The sequence below is a fragment of the Cervus elaphus genome, chromosome 10 (genome assembly GCF_910594005.1).
Source record: "Cervus elaphus chromosome 10, mCerEla1.1, whole genome shotgun sequence".
Classification (NCBI taxonomy): domain Eukaryota; kingdom Metazoa; phylum Chordata; class Mammalia; order Artiodactyla; family Cervidae; genus Cervus; species Cervus elaphus.
The window spans coordinates 48,722,075-48,740,320 of NC_057824.1; positions in this window are offsets into that span (position 1 = coordinate 48,722,075).

Below are 18,246 nucleotides of genomic sequence, written 5' to 3' on the forward strand. Positions count from 1 at the left end.
ATAATTTATAGTATGTATATCATCATTTGTGAGTGACTGGACAAGCTGGCAGGCAAGGAGGGTGCAACCATGTCATAAGCTCATAAAAAAAGGTAATTATATTTCTTTCTGATCTAGCTTTCGCCTACCCAGTCAGGTCGGGGTGTTGTGAAATTGCGATGATGGAGGAGCGTGGAATTGTCGGTGGTTCAATAACGCGGGGGAGCTCTACATCTGAGGCCAAGCGGCCTGTTTTTGGTTGTTGTTTTTGGTCTGAAAATTGGGTCTGGCTCTGGGGCCAGGGGCATTGTGGGAAGCACTCCAATTTAAACACAAAGAGGGTCCTCCCAAAGGGAAAAGCTGGCCAGATGACCCAGGGCCAGACTGGCCTGTGGGGTCCAGCCCCCGACCCCCTCAGACCCCCCAGAACTGCTGCTCCTAGGAGGAGACGACTTGTCTCCCAGCCCCTAGGGAATTCTGGACTGGAGACGCTTGTCATGTCTTCCAAGGCTGATGGAATCTCCGGGAGTTGAGATCTGGACTGAGCTGGGTTGGAGTTTGGAGCGATGGTTGAGGGAGATTGGGTTTTATCTCCACCGCATCGCCAATCTTGATAATAAGCAAAGCTGCAGAAAGCCCTTGGCCTGAGATATAATAGTGTAATGTAATTACAGTAATGATACTTTGTACTTCTATAGCACCTTTCATCTGTGGATCTCCAGGTCCTTTATAAACATTAATTAATTCTCATAACTCGGCGATGAGGTAGGTAAGTATCATCATTCCCATTTTACGGATGAGAAAGCCAAGACACCAAGGGGGGAGGTGATGAGCTCAGGGTCACCCGGAGAACCCACTGGTTCAGCTGACTCTGTGGAGTCCATTCTCCCGTGCTGGGTCCTCCGCCTTGGAGGGAGGGAGGCAGAGCATCCCCAGGACGCCCCCTCTGCAGGTCCCCCGGGGATTTTTGTGCATCACCTCTCCAGTGGTCAGAAGGACCACTCCCTGGTGTCCCCACACCCCAGCTTTGTGGACCAGGGAGGTGTCTGAAGCCATCTCGATCCACAGGGCCCCTCAGCATCTTGACCTTTGGAGGAAATGTTCTGGAATAACTCCCTTTCCATCAGACCTGCCCTGGAACCCTGCCCTGATCTCTTCTCCTCGCTGCCTGTTCTGGAATGCCTCCTTATCACCACCAACCTAGACCAGGCAGCACATCGAACCAAGTCCACGTTTATTTTTTGAACATCTTTTGGGTGCCAAGGTCTGAATTGCCCCCCTGGGAGGGCCCATGTAGCAGAAAGACATCTGGGCTGAAAAATTAAAAAAAAACAAAACGAATCACATCTGGGCCAGCCTCTGTTCCTTGGTAGCTGTGTGACCTTGGACAAATCACTTTCCCTCTCTGGGCCTTGATTTTCTCACCTATGGATGACAGGAGATATAGATCATTCATTCGTTATCCTCCCAGGGTGATGTTATGTAATTTCTCATTTCCCACTTAAATGGTAGGGCAGCCTGTTCATGTGGGTTTCCTTCCCCTCTACCTACTCCTACAGTCCATTCCATAAACTTACTGTATCAAAGACTTTGCTAAAAAGCCTTTAGTCACTTCCCTTGACCTGCAAGAAGTCCAAGCCTCCAAACCTGTCATTCAAGGCATCCCATGATCTGTCCCAACTTCCCTGTTCGTGAACCCTTGGCGTGGCCAGACCTGCTTTTCCTCCAAGAAGGCTGTGGTCATTCCCAGCTTCACGTATTTGGCCAAACTTGTCTTCTCTCTACCTACTTTCTATGTACTTTTGAGGCCAACAATCTGCTCATCACTGTGTTAGATGCTGGATTAAAATCCTGTCAATTCTTCAAAGCTCAGAATCCTAGCTTTCAGGCTCTAGGAGATGGCTGCCCAGAGAGCAAATGTGAATTTAAGCTACATTATGAGAGGCCTGATGGCTGTAAAAAGGGAGGTGGCAATCCTGTTTTCTAGAATGTTTTTAGAGAAGGAGCAGGGTGATGCAGGGGCTCTGTCATGTGTAGAACAGTTAGGGGACCCACAATCATTTCACTGGGAGGAAACTCAGGGACAAAAGACCCTCCCTTCCCTGAAGAAAGATTGTTCTGTGAGGCCACAAAGCTTCCAGGAAGGAGGGTTTCAGTTCAGTGTAGGCAAGAACATTCTTTCCCATCAGAGCTGTCAGGAAATGTGATGGGGTAATAACATGTCTGTCACTGCTTACTTGCAGAGGCTGAGGACAGGAAGTAGAAAGTCGTGAAGGTAGGGCTGGACCTATTCTTTGTAGCATCAGGACCCCAGGGAGAGAGGCTGCTTGGGATGGTTGCCTTGAACCCCACTTGGGTTGCCTGGTTACCCACCCAGCCCCCCTTTGCTCCTAACCACTGGAGTCATCTACAAACCGGGAGAGCGGTACCCAGCATGGTGTGACCTCATAGACTCCTGCCTCCCCGTGTCCCACATGCTCCTGGTGGTGTTCTAAAGGTTGGGACCCAAGAGGGTTGCCTGACCTGTCAGACAACATTCCAGGAGAGCAAACTCCATGAGCAGAGCCCTGTCTGAGTTCTCAGGCCCTCACCCAGACCCTGGGTCTGGCATCCATGGGGACAGATAGACAACAGAATTCAGGAAACTTAGGTTTGAGTCTCTACTCTGCTTCTTTTTTAAAAAAATATTTATTTTATGTATTTGGCTGCCCTGGATCTTAGTTGCTGCACACAAGATCTTTCTTGTAGTGCATGGACTCCAGTTGTGGAGTGCAGGCTCAGTAGCCCCGTGGCAAGTGGGATTCTAGTTTCCCAACCAGGGATGGAACCCATGCCCTCTGCATCGCAAGGCAGATTCTTAGCCACCAGACCACCAGGGACGTCCCTCTACTCTGCTTCTTTATTAGCTGTGTGGCCTCAGGGAAGTTACTTAATGTACCTGAGCTGTGATTCTGAGTGTAATTGTGTCTGCCTTCTCCGGTGGTTGTGAAGATTAAAGAAGCAATGACACAGAATTGCAAGCTGTCTGCCACTTTGATGGGGAGGTGGGAGAGAACATTCTCAGATGAGGAATTAGAAGGACCCTGGGGATGGAGGTAGTGCTGCTGGTCAGGGCCACACGGGGAAGGGAAAGATCAGCCATCCAAGGTCAAGAGGAAGATGAGGTTCCCACCTCCCCAGGAAAAGTGAAGTGTGATGGGCTGAATCTGCAAACCACAGAGGAGATAGACGGTGGAAACAAGTGTTGTTGCCATTCAGTCACTAAGTCGTGTCTGACTCTACGACCCAATGAGCTGCAGCACACCAGGCTTCCCTGTCCTTCACCATCTCCTGGAGTTTGCTCAAACTCATGTCCACTGAGTCAGTGATGCCATCCAACCATCTCATCCTTTTCTCTTGTCCTCAATCTTTCCCAGCATCAGGGTCTTTTCCAATGAGTTAGCTCTCCACATCAGGTGGTCAAAGTATTGGAACTTCTGCTTTAGCATCAGTACTTCCAAAGAATATTCAGGGTTGATTTCCTTTAGGATTGACTGGTTGACCTTCTTGCAGTCCAAGGGACTCTTGAGTCTTCTCCAGCACCATGATTCGAAAGCATCAATTCTTCAGCACTCAGCCTTCACTATGGTCCAGCTCTTCACATCTGTACATGACTAGTGGAAAAACCATAGCTTTGAAAAAAGGGAATGTTCACCAAAATCAAATCCCAACATACTAGTGAAGGAATTCCTCATTACTCTCTGATTCTGACAGCACAAGTTGAATTCACTCATTCATTCATTTGATGAATATTTAGTGAGAACTTCTCAAATGTCGAGTAGTATTGGGTCCTGGGGAATACAGTAATTAACAAAACAAAGTCCCTGCCATTCTGGCTTTTCCACAGGCCAGGGAAGACAGAAAGTAAACAAAATAAAAACAATACAGAACAAAATATCAGGGGATGCTCAGAGCTGTGAAGAGCACAGTGAGGGGGCTGTTTTACAAAGGGGGCCCACAGAGGGCCTTGCCAATGAGCTGATTTGTGAGCAGAGAACAGGGTGTCCTGAGAAAATAAGCCCTGGGGATGTTGAGAGGAAGAGCATCCCAGACAGAGGAAATGGCAAGCGCAAAGGCCCTGAGGCAGGCATTTGGAGACAGTATGGCCCACAGATGCTGCTCAGGAATTGCTTCCTGTGAGCAAGGCTCTGGCTACACCCAGGTTGGGGCACACAAGCAGACTGAAGCTCTGAAAAGGGAAAGCTTGGGTGCCGGGCTGGCTAGGCCACTGGCTTGCTGTGTGACCAAGACAGCTCCCTCTCCCCCTCTGGGCTGTTTCTCTCTTTGCACAATGAAGGGCTGGCCTGCACTCCGAGGGTGGGGTCTAACACAGATGAACTTGAAATCTGGAACCAGCTAACGAGACTGTGGTGGAGGGATTATGGGTAGGGTGAGGGCAGGAAGCAGCTACAGCCGCAAAGAGTTGCCTGGTGCCCCCCCCACCCCCGCCCCCAGAGCCCCCGCCTCTCCGTGGTTTCAGCTGCTGCAGGAGTGAGCCTCAAAGTGGGCACTTGTGGCTGAGGTCAAGCTTCCCAGCTCCCCAGCCTATGCAGGTAACAGGCACAGCTGTCTGTACAGTCCCCGAGGGTCAGACTGATCCCGGAAAACCTCCTGGGTCTTCAAGGGTAAAGCAGGGAGCTGCCCTGAGTTCCTGGAAATCCAGCCAGCCGCGAGCCAGGCGCTCAGGCAAGCAACAGCCTGTGGCGGGGAGGCCCTCCAAGCCAGAGCCAGCCCCATTCTCCCAGGGCCCACCTGCAGCTGCCCATGAAGCCACCCAGCCCAGCCTCTCAGCTTTGCAGCACAGCCGTAGGCCACCCGCCTGGGCCTACTAGAGGGTGTCTGCATTCTCCAAACTGAAGCTTCTTCACCTCTAAAGCTGAGATAAAGCCCACTCCGATCCGGTGCACTCTCGTAGGGTTAAACCAGACTCAGATAAGACCGAAAGTATGAAAAGCCCTTGGTGAATCTGACAGTCAGATGACCAGATTGGTTTTCCCTGGGAAATTGGCCAGGACCCAAATCAGCACCCACCCCTTCCGGACTCCTCGGTTTGCCCTCCCGCTCTGCCCAGCCTGCCACCCAAGGCCTGGGGTGCTCCGTGGAGGCCCGCCACCCCATCTGTCCCTTTTGCTTTTCCTGTGGCCCTAAGTGTTCACAGCTGTGTGTGCTTCGTGGGCACTATTCCAGGCCCCTTAAATCAGCTCTTCTCAGACTTTGACATGTACAAGGATCACCTGGGGATCTCATTAAAATGTGCACTCTGGGGAGTAGGTCTGGGGTGGAGCCTGAGATCTAGCCATTCCTAACCAGCTCCCAGTATTAAAGGAGAATAATTCAATGACCCATGCTGAAGACAGTAAGGAAGGGGCTTTCCTGGTGGCTCAGTGGAAAGAATCCACCTGCCAATGCAAGAGACCGGGGTTCAATCCCTGAGTCGGGAAGATCCCCTGGAAAAGGAAATGGCCACCCACTCCAGTATTCTTGCCTGGGAAATCCCATGGACAGAGGAACCTGGTGGGCTACAGTCCATGGGGCCACAAAGAGCTGGACACGATTGAGCGACTAAACAACAGTATAGGGACCACTAGAGCGGCGTCTTGCAGGAGGAGATAGAGGTTGGGCTCAACTCTGAATACAACAAGGAAAAGTGAAAATTTGTAGGCAAGTGTCGGGGCGAGGGAGTTAAGTCGATGGAAAATTACTAAACAGAAGCATCAGGGATCACGGGGCTCTGGTTAAATCAACCTCACAAGATTCTTGCAGAAGGCAGGTGGGGGTGGTAAGACATCACTGGGGGAGGGGGAAAGGGGATGAGGAATTTGGTCAAATATCAAGGGTGATCAGACACAGAGGATGTGGGATTCTGGTTTAACTGACTTAGAGGATTCTTGCTAAAATTGGACCATGCAGAAATGAACACGGAAGTCCGAAAGTCAGGGCCAAGTTGACAAAGTTCCGGGGAGCCTGAGTAGACTTTGGTCAAGGAGACACTGTCTGTCACCAGGTGAAACTGATGCTGCGTGTTCAAGACAGCACTTCTTATAAAAGACCACAAACACCTGTAACTCAACGTGTTCGACTTCAGAATCTTCTGTTCCACATCTACTCCTGCCCTTATGCAATATTCCCTAGGGCACTCGTAAGGAACAGCCATTTTCTTCCTCTCCAGGACTTTTTTTTAAAAAAAAATCAACTTTATTGGACTTCCCTGGTAGTCCAGTGGACAAGAATCTGCCTGCCAATATAGGGGACAGGAGTTCAATCCCTGGTCCCTGAAGATCCCACATGCCTTGGAGCAACTAAGCTTGTGCGCAACAACTACTGAGCCCGAGCTTTAGAGCCCATGAGCCACAACTACTGAAGCCTGTGTACCCAGAGCCCATGGTCCACAAGAGAAGCCACTGCAATGAGAAACCCGTGCACGAAGCCAAGAGTTGCACCCGCTGGCCACAACTAGTGAAAGCCTGCAGGCAGCAATGAAGACCCAGTGCGACCAGGAACAAATAAATGAATATTTTTAAATAAATCAACTTTATTGTGATACATAAATAAATTTTATTAAATAAACTTTATTGAGATATACTTTATATACAGTAAATTATACCCATTTCAAGTGCATATGGATGATTGTATACATTTATGTAACCATCACCTCTCCAAGGTCTAGAGTTTTCTGCCACTGAGTTCTGGAATTTTCTGTGATCCCAAGAAGTTTCCTTCTGCTGTTGATGTCCCCACCCAATCTTCTCAAGGATGTTGCCCCTACATTTCTCGCCCTCCTTGTTCACCTCATCTCCCTTGCTGCTGAGTCTTTTTCCCTCTAGTGTGCAAACATGCTCTGTCACCCCTTCCCATGACCATGCTGCTCCCTTCACTTCATGGCAAATAGATGGGGAAACAGTGGAAACAGTGGCTGACTTTATTTTTCCGGGCTCCAAAATCACTGCAGATGGTGATTGCAGCCATGAAATTAAAAGACGCTTACTCTTTGGAAGGAAAGTTATGACCAACCTAGACAGCATATTAAAAAGCAGAGACATTACTTTGCCAACAAAGGACCGTCTAGTCAAGGCTATGGTTTTTCCAGTGGTCATGTATGGATGTGAGAGTTGGACTATAAAGAAAGCTGAGCGCCGAAGAATTGATGCTTTTGAACTGTGGTGTTGGAGAAGACTCTTGAGAGTCCCTTGGACTGCAAGGAGATCCAACCAGTCCATCCTGAAGGAGATCAGTTCTGGGTGTTCATTGGAAGGACTGATGCTGAAGCTGAAACTCCAGTACTTTGGCCACCTGATGAGAAGAGCTGACTCATTGGAAAAGACCCTGATGCTGGGAAAGATTGAGGGCAGAAGGAGAAGGGGGCGACAGAGGATGAGATGGTTGGATGGCATCACCAATTCATTGGACATGGGTTTGGGTGGACTCTGGGGGTTGGTGATGGACAGGGAGGCCTGGCGTGCTGCGGTTCATGGGGTTGCAAAGAGTTGGACACAACTGAGTGACTGAACTGAACTGAACTCCCTTCAGAACAAGGGGGACTGACATTATCTGTTGACTTGTGGTGCCTGTGAAAGCAGAGATTGAAGTTTTTTTTTTTTTTTTTGGTTTGTTTTTTGAAGATCCTGGCTTGCGGGATCTTCATTCCCTGATCAGGGATCGAACCCATGCCCCCCTGCAATGGAAGTGCAAACTCTTAACCACCAGACTGCCAGGAAAGTCCCCAGGGATTGACTTTTGACTTCTCACCATATCACTCAAGATCAAGGAGTACTTATCGAGGGGAAGAAGATTGTTTCTCGAAGCTCCAACTTCCGTGTTGATTACACATTGTTCAATGGAGAGATAATTGTCTATTTTGAGCATGAACATCCAGTTGTTTCCATAGATACCTGATCATAATGACTAATTAAGCAAAAAAAAAGGTTTTCTATTTTATTATCTGTCTAATATTAAAAAAAAGTCCAACCTCTTATCAAGTTGTTCACATTTTTCTTCTTTTTTGGAAACATTAGTGAGTCTTTACGACTTGAAGAAAGATGGTAGAAATAGAAATCAGCTTGTTCTTTATCATGTGGTCTTGAGTATTTATTCTCAAAGATGATACCAGGAAAAAATCTACTATCACTGTTTCTGAAATGTTATTCATTCATTCAACCAACCAGCCCTGTGGGCACTGGGAAGGGTAAATACAACTCAATCTAGTTGAGGAAGTAGACAGTAAGTGGGCTCAGGGCTCAATATGATATATGCTGGTGTGGAGGTGGACAGAACACAGAAGATGAGAAGATACCCCAGGGTAGTCACAAAGGGCTCCACAGGGGGATTTTGTGTTTTTATTTGAAGGATGCATAGGGGTTCACAAAACAAGAGGAGTGGAAGGGCATGCAAGTGGAAGCAGCAGGATGAGCAAAGACATAATCAGGGACTTACCTGGTGGTCCAATGGCAAAGACTGGGCTCCCAATGCATGGGGCCTGGGTTCCACCCCTGATCGGGGAACTAGTTCCCACATGTTGCAACTAAGACCCAGCACAGTCAAATAAATAAATAAATATTAAAAATAAACAAATAAAACATCTTCAAAATGGAAAGGCTTAAAAATACATACGTGTGTGCATGCTAAGTTGCTTCAGCTGTGTCCGACTCTGTGTGACGCCATGGACTGTAGCCCTCCAGGCTCCTCTGTTCATGGGATTCTCCAGGCAAGAATACTAGAGTGGGTTGCCATGCACTCCTCCAGGGGATCTTCCCAACCCAGGGATTGAACCCGCATCTCTTACGTCTCCTGCATTGGCAGGCGGGTTCTTTACCCACCTAAAGACCCATCTGAAGTGGGGAGCAGTCTTCTGGGACTGAGCCCTTAACCTGTGGGGTCTGCCGTTGCTCCAGGGACTTAGTGACAGAATTGAATGGTAGGATGCCCTGTTGGCACCCGGAAGGTTGGTTAGTGTCAGGGAAAAACTCTACACTTTTGGTGCTGGTAAAAAAACACTTTAGAATGGTTAGCATCTGTCTTGCCTTCTGAGCTATGAGCTTCCTAGGACGTGGATGGGTGGGTCATTTGTGTGCTCAGAGCCCAGCTGTGCATGGAAATCAGGGAATAGATGGAGCATTCCAGGAGCTACTCCGATTTTCTGAAGAGAGGGAGAAGAAAAAACTTCTTAAATTGTCAGGAATGTGATAGAGTCCAAAAGACTAGGAACTAGCTGCGTACATGGAAAACACAATTCAGACTTTTCTTTATGCTGCCATAGTATGAAAAAATCGTCTTCTCATCAAGATAAAAGAAGAAAGCCAACAGCACCACATGCACGGTAGCAGAATCCATCAATTACCTCCTCTCCCTTGACAAAGACGGCCGGATCACTGAAGTAAACCCTGTGTTCACGTTGACAAGTGCATAGCTTTGTGTTGCCAGCAAGACAAATGTCTTACTCTCCTTCAATTATCGGATATATTGGTCATGGTCAGCTATGGTTTCTTTCTTTAGTAAGTGAGATTATTGGAAAAAGATGTGAAAACCGAAGTCTGTGTTCGTCTTTCTAAGAGTTCAGCTGGGCCAATCTAAAAATTATGTGTAAAAAAATAAAATTAAAATAAAAAACATGTGTATAGTTAAAAAGTGGCTTCAATGGGTACATCAAGTACAGGACAGTCTGACCCTGAGGGTATTGACCCCTTGGTGCTTAGGAAAACCAGTAATATATTATTTGTTTGTTTCTTTTTCTCTAAGATGGAGTCCAGATGGTGGGATCCTGGGCTTTATTTTCTTATCACCAACCATTAATCTATATAGAAATGATGTTAATATAGATATAGAAAATAATAGGGTTTCAAGGCAGGAGACCACACATAGTTTGAAATTTATGATGGATAAGCTAATATTTAGACTCCCCTGGTGGCTCGACTTTAAAGAATCCACGCACCAATGCAGGAGTGACTAACACACACACCCCTCATACAAGACAAATAAATTTTAGCTTGTTATTGCTGTTGTTTAGTCACTAAGTCATGTTTGACTCTTTGAGACTCCGTGGACTATAGCCTGCCAGGCTCCTCCATCCATGGGATTTCCCAGGCAAGACAACTGAGGAGGGTTGCCATTCCCTTCTCCAGGGGACCTTCCTGACCCAGGGATCAAACCCGGGTCTCCTACATTTCCGGTGGATTCTTCACTGTTTGAGCAGCCAGGGAAGCCCCAGTATATGAGGAGTTTAAGGTAAATCTGGGAGCTTTGAAGACCCCTGGTGTTCAGATTCATAGGGCTAAGAATTGGGGTGATAAAACATGCTCTCTACTTTGTATCAATGTTTTGCCAACAAAATACACCTGTAGAGGAGAATTATTCAGAAGGAGTCTCTGGAAGGAAGAAAAAATCTTTATAGAAATTCTGAAAACACAGGAGACATCAAAGGCATCTGAAATCATTGCAGTTGGGAGGCAGAGAATATAGACTTCCTGGTGAAACTGTCACTAACAAATTATTATCTGTTCACTCATAACAGCTTGAGGAAATTTGAACATACCTGAAATTCGGAGTTAAACATATTTTATTCTTTGGAAAACAGTGTTTAGCGTTAAGAAGTCATGACAAGTATATTTCATCTGTGAATAAAGGCAATTTGGAAGGAGTTGCTAGAAGAGATCAAGCGAGGTATTCTAACTTATAAATCAGTTGATGCCTAGAGAAGTTAGCAAATTCAAAATGAAATCAGGGGCAAAAATAAAAGCTGCAATGTTACAAGACACAGCAGATGAAATCTTTAGTTCCTGATTCAATAACATGTGACAAGGCCACTGGCTGGGCTGTGAAAGAATCACTGGAGCTTATGTAAGAAAAATCCCCATCACTTTCTCAATTATAGAGATGCATGGATTTTTGTAGTATTGAAAAGATGATGAAGATCAACTTAGATGTGGTCATAAAGAATTATCTGCAGCAACTCACGGGACTTCCCTGGTGGTCCAATGGTTAAGAATCCGCCTGCCAATGCAGGAGACATGGGTCTGATCCCTAGTCTGGGAACTAAGATCCGCACCCCCGCCTCCACCGCTGCAAGACAGCTGAGCCCAGGCGCCTCAACTATTGGGCGCACACTCTAGAGCCTGTGCTCCGCAACAAGGGAAGCCACGGCAGAGAAGCCTGTGCATTGCAACTAAAGGAAGCCCACATAGCAGCGAAGATCCAGCGCAGCCAAAATAAAGAAATAAATAATAAATTTAAAAAATACTTTCTCAATTAAAAAAGGTGTTATCTGCAACAAATCAAAGAGGGGTTCAGAACTGCCAGACCTGGCGGTCTGCCTGCCAATTCAGAGGACACAACTTCGATCCCTGGTCCGGGAAGATTTCACATGCTGCAGAGCAATGAAGCCCGAGTGCCACAACTACAGAAGTCCCGGGAGCAGCACCAAAGATCCAGCATAGCCAAAATACAAGTCAAAGAAATATAACATTTTTTAAAAAGTGGGGTTCCTAACAAATTGAGGGTCAAATCCGCCACTGACATCATGGGGAAAACCTGGCTGCCCTAGCAGCATTGCATGAGAAGCAATCACGCCTATTAGTTGGATATGGCAATGCTGAGGACTTTGCAGAAACAGGAAGAACCTTTGACGTATTGCGTTCAACTCTTTGTTCTAAGCTATACGTTCGTCTGGGAAAAGATTGGCTATTACCCAGAACACGCACAACAGGACGGTCAAAGCAACACGAAAGTGGTTTGCTGAAGTCAAACTGGGTAGTCCGACACCAGCTTTGTCTGATGCGATTGAGCGGTTCCCAAAGACGATGGAAACTTTGGAAGCATCGTTAAATGGTAATCAGACATCCAGGTGGCCCATGAAACGAGAATTCCCGTACACATGCTAAAGGTTATAGGAGGGTTCTTTTTTTTCACCCCTCTGATGAGCTTCAAAGCAAAACCGTAGACGTGTTTTCATTGCCTTCAAAAGTAAAAGCAATCTTTTAGTGTTTATCATCTCAGAGAAACGATGACTATTTCAAAACCATTTGGTGGAGAGCAAAGGAAACTTGCCAAAAACTAATCTCGGGGGTTCAAAGTAAAAACAAAACAAAAGGGAAAAAACCCTTCCCTTCAGAGAAGAAAAACTCTGGCATGGGGCAGGGTGTGTGTGCTGTTGGGGGGAGGTCTTGGAAATTCAGATGGTGAGTGTTTTCTCTATTTTGTCAGAACAGCATCCAACAATAGTCAACTCATAAAGGTTTGGTTACTGTATTACTAAATTTAAAGGCGGGCTTTTCAGCAAATGATTACAGCAAAACAAATTATGTTTTTAAACAACTGTTTAAATGCAATGAACCAGTATGTGAGGCAATGGCCAGACATATGGGATGCATTTGCAGACCCGATGTAAGAATGAATCTAGAACTTGAGTCTCACCAGAGCTTGACCTCTGACATGATAACTCATCCCAAAGGGGTCGTCCACACCATCGTCCATGAACTGCCTGCATTTCAGCTCTGCACCTGACCCCAGCTTGGCCAAGTCCTGTGGCTGGTGAGGAGATATATTTTTGACCCTGTGATGGATCTAGGGCCTGATACTAAGAGCATCTGGGCAGGTGCTGGTACCAAAACAAGGGAAATGAAGGAGCTTGGTGGTGCCTCGGAGAACCATGCGGTACCATCTGAGAGGTGGTGGGTTTTGTGAGTTACATCTCACCTCTGAGAAGCTGGCCCTGGGATGGGCCCAGTTTCCATATTTTACCCTTGAAAACTTAACTCACAGTTCCCCAAACTGGCTGCCCAGTTGAATGAGGTGTGGTTGTGGGAAGGACACATTTAGAAATTACCATGTTATTTTGTGAAACTATTCACAGGTTCTCAAAAAAATAAATAAGTTTTTTGAAAAAAAACAGTGAGCCGGAGACATCTTGTCGACCTCTTGCTAGAGAGGGAGTTATCGCTGCGTGCCAGTAAACGGTCATCCCCTGCCTGTCAAAGACTCAATCAGATTCTACCAAATGAATGAATTAATGAATGGGTGACAGGGCAAGTCTCCAGGGTGGCTGAAGGCAGGCAGACAGGGTGGTCTGGTGGGCCAGAGGCAAACAGCCCGGGCCCAGGAGGCATGAGGGGGTAGCAGGGTGACTGGTCCAGCCTCCTCGCCACAGACTCCAGACTCTGGGTCTGACTCCTTCGAGGATTCTGCACTGGGCTCCAGGTGGTGGCTGCCCCTGGATGTGACAAAGCAGGTTGGGGGAGTTAGAAGGAGGGCTTGGCAAGGTTTACCAGCTCAGAGGTGCCTACTTTGTCGCTTGCAGAGCCCCATCAGGTAGTTCCTGTCACTCCACATCGCCACCCTCTGCAGCTGTCCCCTCCCCCAGAGGCCACGTGTCACACCTGAGGGGGCCCTGACCTGCCACTTCCTCCTTCCTCTGCCTTTTTGTTCTATTCAGGTCTGAGACAGATTAGACAGTGCCCACCTACCTTGGGAAGCACAAATTGCTTTATTTGGGCTACTGATTCAAATGCTAATCTCAGCCAGAAACACCTCACAAACCCACCCAGAAATCATGCTTAGTCAAATATCTGGGCGTCTTGTATCCTGGTCAAACTGATGCATAAAATGAACCATCACAGAGGTAAATAGTGGGCCCAGAACACTGGAGCTGTGGGCTGGGCAGGCCCTGTTCTGGATCTCCACTGGTGGGTTTCAGGGTTGGCATTTGTGTGTTCTTCCAGGGTCACAGAGAGAGGAACGAGAGTGGGGGAGAGCCTCCCCTGAAGGCCAGACACTGAGGCTGAGTTCTGACTCTGCACTTTGTCAGCTAGGTGGGGGCCCTGGATCTCTCTGAGCCTCAGTTTCTCCAACTCTGAAATGCGTTGTTGTGTTTTCATAGGTTTTTCGCTGTTGGTGAGAATGTAAACTGGTACAGCCACAACGGAGAACAGTATGGAGGTTCCTTTAAAAAATAAAAATAGAACTACCATTCTCCTCCCTGAGAAAACTATAATTCAAAAAGATATCCATACCGCTACGTTCACTGCAGCACTGATTACAATAACCAAGACATGGAAGCAATTTGTTCATCGACAGAGAAATGGATAAAGAAGATGTGGTATGTATATACAATGGAATACTACTCAGCCATTAAAAAGAATAAAATAATGCCACTTGCAGCAACATGGATAGACGTAGAGATTATCATACTAAGTGACATAAGTCAGAAAGACAAATATCATATGATATTGTTTTATATGAAATCTAAAAAAATATACAAATGAGCTTATTTACAAAACAGAAATAGACTCTCAGAAAACAAACTTGTGGTTACCACAGGGGAAGGGAGGAGAGGGATAAATTAGGAGGATGAGATTAACGTATAATACTACTATATATAAAATAAATAACCAACGAGGAGCTACTGTACAGCACAGGGAATTATACTCAATATTTTGTAATAACCTATAAAGGAGAGAAATCTGAAAAAAAAAAAAAACTGACTCACTGCGATGTACACTTGAAACTAACATGACTCAGTAAATCAACTATACTTCAATAAATAAATGGGGATAAAATATTACTCTCCTGGAGGCTGAAAGTGAGTCTTAAGCAAGATGATGAAAACACATTGTGAAATATGAACCACAGCACAAATGTGAGGCATTTCTATCACAAATCCCAACTTGAGTCTGAACTTCCAGCATGTGTCTCCTCCTAGGGTTTCTGTCTCCTGATCGTCCATAGGGTTGTCAGATAAAACACAGACTGAATAATGTTTTTTAGCATAAGTGCGTCCCAAATATTGCATACTTATACTGAAAGACATACTTATACAAAAAATATACTAAAAAGTGTGCTTATCTGAAGTTCACATTTCCCTGGGCTTCCCTGGTGGCTCAGATGGTGAAGGATCCGCCTGCAATGTAAAACACCTGGGTTCGATCCCTGGGTTTGGAAGATCCCCTGGAGAAGGGCATGGCTACCCACTCCAGTATTCTTGCCTGGAGAATCCCCATGGACAGAGGAGCTTGGTGGGCTGCAGTCCGTGGGGTCGCAAAGAGTCAGACATGACTGAGTGACTAAGCGCACACACCCATAGTAAGCCAAAGGTGAGTGCAGGCCTCATCTCAGGGAATCTGGACCACACCCTCAGGTGATGGAGAGAGCAGAGGTTTTTTACATCTCTTTATCCCTGCCCCAGGTGGGGAGAAAGCTCTGTGCTCCAGGGACTCACCAAGTCACCCAGAGAGTAAGGCAAAAGGGTGGTGGGGCCTGAACCTAACCAAGCTCCAGCTATTCCTGACCTGCCTTCTACAAGGAGGGAGGGTCTGGGGGATGATTTTCTCAGGGGTAAGGGCAGTCTGTCTTTTCAATAACTACTAAAAGCAATGTTTTTTCCTGACATGCATGTTGAAGTATTTAGGGGGAAGCATACTGTGGTCTGCAATTTAAAATGTGTAAGAAAAAAATATGATAGATTTATGGGTGGACAGAGGGAGGGAGAGACGGATGGATGGATACAGGATAAAGTATTATTTAAAAAAAAAATTCATAGACTCCCCTGTAGGTCCAGTAGTTAAGACTTTCCTTCCCATGCAGGGGGTGTGGGTTCGAGGCCCAGGTGGGGAGCTAAGATCTCACATGCCTCTCAGCCAAAAAACCAAAACCTAAAACAGAAGCAATATTGTAACAAATTCAATAAAGACTTTAAAAATGGTCTGCATTAAAAAAAAAAAAATCTTTAAAAAAAAATTCAGAAGAGAACCTAGGAAGAGGTATGTGTGACATCATTTCAACTTTGTGGTATATTTAAAATCGTTCATCATAAAATGCTGGAAAAATTTAACAAATGAAAATGAATTTAAAAACATAGCTACTCATTGTCGAAATTTGGCAAATATGGAAAAATCAACTCCCAAATCTCTAATCTCACAACTCAACAATATTCTGTTGCATTTCCTTCCTGCCTTTTTCAGTGCATGTGTGAAGTACTTGTTTTACAAAGTTGGGATTGTTCTGTATGCAGTTTTCTCAATCCTGCTTGTATCACATCCAGCCAGAGTCACCAGTTTTTGAGTGTTTGTGATATGCAGGCACTGTGATGGGTCCTTTAAGAAAATTGCCACGTTCACACTACTGTATATCAAGTAGATAAACAACAAGGACCTACTGTACAGCACAGGGAATGATAGCCAATATCTTTTTAAAAACTTGATTTATTTATTTGGTCTTAGTTGAGGCACACGGGATCTTCCTCACATCATGCGGGACTGAGATCTTTCGTGGTGCTGCACCGATTCTCGAGTTGCGCTGCGTGGGCTCAGCTGCTTGCAGCATATGGGATCTTAGTTCCCATGTCCCTTGCACTCCAGGGTGGTTTCCCAACTATGAGACCACCAGGGAAGTCCTCCAGTATCTTATGATAACCTCCAAAGGAAAAGAACCTGAAAAAAAAATTTTTTTAAAAGAGAAAATTACCTTATCGAACAGTTATGTCTCATTGACAGCATTTCTTCCAGGTCGATAAACCAAGTCCACGAGCACCATCTGTAATGGCTACATGACAGTCCATCACATAGGATTACTTAACTGCTACTGGAAGTTCAGGTTGATTCCTATTTTTCACCATTACAGTACAGGCATACCTTGGAGATATTGCTCATTCTGTTCCAGACCACCTCAACTAAGCTAATACACCCATAAAGTCATACAAATGTTTTGGTTTCCAGGGGCACACTACGCTGTGATAAGTCACTCGGTCGTGTCTGACTCTGTGCGACCCCGTGGACTGTAGCCTGCCAAGCTCCTCTTGTCCATGGGGATTCTCCAGGCGAGAACACGAGTGGTTGCCATGCCCTCCTCCAGGGTCTCTTCCCCACCCAGGGATTGAACCCAGGTCTTCTGCATTGCAGGTGGATTCTTTACCATCTGAGCCACCAGGGAAGCCTAAGAATACTGGAGTGGGTAACCTATCCCTTTTCCAGGGTATCTTCCTGACCCAGGAATCGAACCAGGGTCTCCTGCATTGCAGATTCTTTACCAGCTGAGCAATTGCACTATACTAGTGGATTCAGTATGCAATAGTGTATGTCTAAAAAAACAATGTACATACCTTAGTTTTGAAAATATTTTAGGGAATTCTCAGGAGGTCCAGTGGTTAGTACTTGTTGTTCTCACTGTCAGGACCAGGGTTTTGTTCCTGGTTGCGGAACTAAGATCCCGGAATTCATGTAGCGCATAGCCAAAAAATAATTTTTTTTATTGCTAAAAAGTGCTAACCATCTTCCCTGGGGGTCCAGTGGTTAAGACTCTGTCTTCTAATGCAGGGCCACGTGTTTGGTCCCTGGTCATGGAACTAAAATCCTGCATGCAGAGAGGCATGACCAAAAAGAAAAAAAAATGCTAACCATCATCTGAGCCTTCAGGGAATTGTCAACATTTTGCTGATGTTTATTTCGAGAACTGGGCTTCTCAGGTGGTACTGGTGGTCAAGAACCCACGAGCCAATGCAGGAAACATAAGAGACACAGGTTCGCTCCCTGGGTCAGGAGGATCCCCTGGACGAGGGCATGGCAACCCAGTCCAGTACTCTTGCCTGGAGAATCCCATGGACAGAGGAACCTGGCGGGCTACAGTCCATGGGGTTGCAAAGAGTCGGATATGACTGAAGCGACTTAGCACGTACACATTTTGAGAATTATCAACATGTCATCAGAGACACAAAGGAAGCAAACGCTGTTGAAAAAGGGCGACGGTAGACTTTCTTGATATAGGGTTGCCGTAACCTTCAATTTGTTAAAAAAAGAAAAAAGAAAAATGCAGTATCTGAGAAGCACCATAAAGCGAAGTGGGATGAAATGAGGTCTGCCTGGAAAGCTCTGGAACATCCTTGGGCAGAAAAGCCTTGTCACTCATTCCTGTCCTTTCGTCCGGATGGCTTCCTAGCCTGAGTATCACTCTGCCTCTTCACCTGACTAAAGAACCATCCCCCCTTGCAGACATTTTAGTGTCCTTCCTGGGCTCCCTCCAGCGGCCCCTCTGGGGACTGGAGGCTGCACTTGCTAAGCCAGAGTCCCTCTCTCCCTCCCATGCCGGGCACTGAAGCCCGGGGAGGGGCAGGACACAGCCGAGTGGCCCCAGTTAGTACGGGGGCCCTGGCTCCAGCTCCTCTCTGTCCCCTGGACAGTCCCCTTGTTGGGGACTGTGGGGGTCAGATGCCAGGAAACCTATTGGGGTACAGGCCTTAGAGGACATCTTTGG